Source organism: Lampris incognitus, chromosome 19 (genome assembly GCF_029633865.1).
Source record: "Lampris incognitus isolate fLamInc1 chromosome 19, fLamInc1.hap2, whole genome shotgun sequence".
Classification (NCBI taxonomy): Eukaryota; Metazoa; Chordata; class Actinopteri; order Lampriformes; family Lampridae; genus Lampris; species Lampris incognitus.
The window spans coordinates 36,011,723-36,016,722 of record NC_079229.1 but is presented as its reverse complement, the minus strand read 5'-3'; positions in this window follow the sequence as shown (position 1 = coordinate 36,016,722).

Here is a 5,000-nt window from a genome sequence, read left to right as displayed (position 1 = left end):
CCCTGTCTCTCTGTCTCGCTCTCTCTCTCTCTGTCTCTCCCTGTCGCTCTCTGTCTCTCTCTCTCTCACACACACACACACACACACACACGTTGTCCCTCACTACAGACAACAATACGAACTGAAAATGAACCAAGCAACATAAGGAAATGTGTTTTCTTCTTTCTCCTCTCTGAAGAAGCGGCGTTGGAGCTGCTCGTCTTTTCATTCTGTGATGCCATACATGTAACATACATGTAACATGTAACATACATGTAACAGTGAATGTCCACGATGCTGCTGATGATTCAAACTCAAAGATGAATATATTTCTGTATAGTATTCCTTTTTCTTTTTTAATTTTCCTTTTTTTTTTTTAATATTGAATTTACTTTTGGTGCATTGAACACATGCAACTCTCTCTCTCTTTCTCTCTCTCTTCATTTGTATGAAGTAAGCAAAGTGTGAGGTACGTTCAAGAGCGACATGTTTCCGATCGCTCAGGAACGCCGGCCGTGACAATGTGAAAGACGGGAAAACGTCCGTGGAAGAAAGAGATGGACGCATATAAACACAATAGACTACTGGGAAAAACGTAGGAGGGACAGAAATAAGTCAAAACAATACTGCTTCATTGACCACAGATCACCTCAGAACACCAGAAATACCTCAGAAGACTTTTCTACGTGTTGACTTTCTGTTTCTATATTTTGTTAGTTGTGCTGACGACTCTTAGGAATGATGTTTTATTGTAAGGTTTTTATTTTTATGGATTTTACAGTATATGAATTAGGAAGGGTAATTTTGTGTTTTTGTTTTGTTTTTTTTTTTTTGGAGAAATGAATAAAATATCCAAACTGTTGTGGTGGATAAAGCCGTCAGGTGCTTGTGCCCTCCAGAGACTCGGAGCAGTAACTGATGAAGACGTCACGTCTCCGCTTCAGCAGAAACCGGTCAGTACAGAAGTGGACTGGACTTCTCAGACTACTTGGTGTACTTGTGACGGATAGAAAACTTTAAAAAAAAAAAACTAGGCTACTGGTGAACGGTGAACTTTGACCTTTCACACCACTCACACAGTAGTTACTGCTGTTTGCCTCGGTGGGGCGCTGCTGTGCAGCTGAGACGTTGTAAATAGGACCGTTTGTAGAATCCACTGCTGTTACAGCGACACGGGCTGGCTCTCCTCTTTTTACTGTTCTTCACCTCCGCTCGCCTCTCCTCTCCCTCCCTCCCTCCCTCCCTTCTGTCTGTTCTTTCAGATCCATCTGCCCCAGGTTCATCCTCCGTCTTCTCATCAGACAGAAAGGCAGGTGACACCTCCAGCGTGGTTCTCAGCTCCTGTTATACAACTTTTACACAGCTGCGAAATGACTGCCTTACTTTACAGCACGCCTCCATGAAACTAGTACCAAACACCGCTTCCAAAACACAACGCCACAACAATACACTTCCACCCACAACACAAAAACACCAATATTCTGATTTAGCAACACAAACCAGGCCGAACCGGTGTTATACCAAAGTCTGTGACCCGTCAGATTATGTAACCCTCCTGTTTAGGCTGCCGCCCAGCCAGACAACACCCCAAGCCACGCCCCTAAACCACACCCAAGCCACGCCTACAACCACCTAGCTAGTGCCTGACAACAACCACCTGTATGTTAACCGTCTGAAGTAGCGTGTTTTACAAGCAGGGTCTCAGAACCTGACAGGTCACAGATTTTGGGGTGACACTGCACCTCGGCTTCTGTCCCTGAACATTGATGAGGTTAATAAGTGGATCGCTTTTATCTTCCGGCTGTTTGTAGCAAGCGACATGAAGCAATATCCTGACATGTCATTCAGTGCAGCGTGCAGGACCGTTTCCTGTGAGCTGTTGTGTAACTGTGAACAGTGTTGCGTTCACACGGCTGCGTTTCAGAAAACACGTCGCTAGCTGAGCAGTTCTGAATATGCCCCTTAATTACAGTTATATCCCTCAATTACAGTTATATTACTTATTTACAGTTATACCAATTACATTTACAGCCCTCAATTACAGTTATATCCCTCAATTACAGTTATATCACTTAGTTACAGTTACATCACTTAGTTACAGTTACATCACTTAGTTACAGTTACATCACTTAGTTACAGTTACATCACTTAGTTACAGTTATATCACTTAGTTACAGTTACATCACTTAGTTACAGTTATATCACTTAGTTACAGTTACATCACTTAGTTACAGTTATATCACTTAGTTACAGTTATATCACTTAGTTACAGTTACATCACTTAGTTACAGTTATATCACTTAGTTACAGTTACATCACTTAGTTACAGTTATATTACGTTCTGAAGAGCGTCAGCCACCACAACAGACATCATATGAAACTACGTAGTACTCATAAGTAGTGGCCATTAGCTACATAGTGATCCTTGTAGTATATTAAGGGGTGGTAGCAGTAGTGCTACTACATGTGTTACACAGTGGAGTACATGTAGTGTGGCGTGTCTGAGATCCTCTGCAGGAGGTGAGCAGGAGACTCGGAGCAGGTTTACCGTCATCACAACACGAGTGTAGTGTGCAGGTTGGCGGACGACACACTGGTTTTTCTGTCAGTCAGGGTTTGAACTTGTGACAGCAAACCTCTGACCGGTGTCCTCCACGGAACAAAAGTCAGTTAATTACAGCACACAACAACACACGTCCACCAAGTCTTCTTTTCCATCAGGTTATTTTGTTTCCGTATTTCATGAAATGGACCAGAACTGCTGATTCAGCACAGGTCCTCAGAGGGGTTTGGGTGTTTTGTCCTGTGTCCCGGTGACGTCCTGCAGTCTCGGCGCGTGTCAGAGGACACTTAGAAAGACAAGTTGTCGGGGTTCTCCGTCGTCAAGGTGCCTTTCTTCATTTATCTTCACTTTTTGGGGTTGTTTGTTGTCATTAATGGAGCTGAAACGATGGCTGGCAGTGCCTCCTTTCTTTCTTTCTTTCTTGCCTTTCTCATCTCCTCCTCTCATACCCGGGTCTACCGGTACCACAAAGGCCGCTGGTGGTCTGGTTACAGCCGTGTGATTCAAACTCACATCCAAACTTTCACCAAATTGCAGCCAAACATTTTCTACAGCTGATGTTTTTGATTCGTTCTCACTTGGAAACGATTCTTCCCCACCTGAGCCTGACCCGGTGTTTTCCTACCCCACCTGAGCCTGACCCCGTGTGTTCCTACCCCACCTGAGCCTGACCCCAGTGTGTTCCTACCCCACCTGAGCCTGACCCGGTGTGTTCCTACCCCAGCTGTGCCTGACCCAGTGTGTTCCTACCCCACCTGAGCCCAACCCGGTGTTTTCCTACCCCACCTGAGCCTGACCCGGTGTGTTCCTACCCCAGCTGTGCCTGACCCGGTCTGTTCCTACCCCACCTGAGCCTGACCCGGTGTTTTCCTACCCCACCTGAGCCTGACCCCATGTGTTCCTACCCCACCTGAGCCTGACCCCAGTGTGTTCCTACCCCACCTGAGCCTGACCCGGTGTGTTCCTACCCCAGCTGTGCCTGACCCAGTGTGTTCCTACCCCACCTGAGCCCAACCCGGTGTTTTCCTACCCCACCTGAGCCTGACCCGGTGTGTTCCTACCCCAGCTGTGCCTGACCCGGTGTGTTCCTACCCCAGCTGTGCCTGACCCGGTGTGTTCCTACCCCACCTGAGCCTGACCCGGTGTGTTCCTACCCCAGCTGTGCCTGACCCGGTGTGTTCCTACCCCAGCTGTGCCTGACCCGGTGTGTTCCTACCCCACCTGAGCCTGACCCGGTGTGTTCCTACCCCAGCTGTGCCTGACCCGGTGTGTTCCTACCCCACCTGACCCTGACCCCAGTGTGTTCCCACCCCAGCTGAGCCTGACCCAGTGTGTTGCTACCCCACCTGAGCCCAACCCAGTGTGTTCCTACCCCACCTGATCCTGACCCGGTGTGTTCCTACCCCAGCTGTGCCTGACCCGGTGTGTTCCTACCCCAGCTGTGCCTGACCCGGTGTGTTCCTACCCCACCTGAGCCTGACCCAGTGTGTTCCTACCCCAGCTGAGCCTGACCCGGTGTGTTCCTACCTCAGCTGAGCCTGACCCGGTGTGTTCCTACCCCACCTGAGCCTGACCCAGTGTGTTCCTACCCCAGCTGAGCCTGACCCGGTGTGTTCCTACCTCAGCTGAGCCTGACCCGGTGTGTTCCTACCCCAGCTGAGCCTGACCCGGCGTGTTCCTACCCCACCTGAGCCTGACCCGGTGTGTTCCTACCCAAGCTGAGCCTGACCCGGTGTGTTCCTACCCAAGCTGAGCCTGACCCGGTGTGTTCCTACCTCAGCTGAGCCTGACCCGGTGTGTTCCTACCCCACCTGAGCCTGACCCAGTGTGTTCCTACCCCACCTGAGCCTGACCCGGTGTGTTCCTACCCAAGCTGAGCCTGACCCGGTGTGTTCCTACCCAAGCTGAGCCTGACCCCAGTGGGTTCCTACCCCAGCTAGTGTGATCTGTGTTACTGACACTCATCCATCTCACACATACACACACACAGATAAACGGACACAGAGACAGACAGACAGAAACACAGTCAGACACACACACACACACACACACACAGACACGGTCAGACACACACACACACACACACAGACAGATAGACACACACCAGATACAAACACACACACACACACAGACAGACACGGTCAGACACACACACACACAGACAGATAGACACACACCAGATACAAACACACACACACACACAGACAGACACGGTCAGACACACACACACACAGACAGATAGACACACACCAGATACAAACACAGACAGACAGACAGGTTTGGATGCAGGAGTTCAGGAACATATGGCCTCAGTAAAGCCACTTGGGCAGGACGAGTGTTGCTGTGGGAGTTTAGTGGGTGATGGGAGGAGGTCAGGTGGGGTGATGGGAGGAGGTCAGGTGGGGTGATGGGAGGAGGGCAGGTGGGGTGATGGGACGAGGTCAGGTGGGGTGATGGG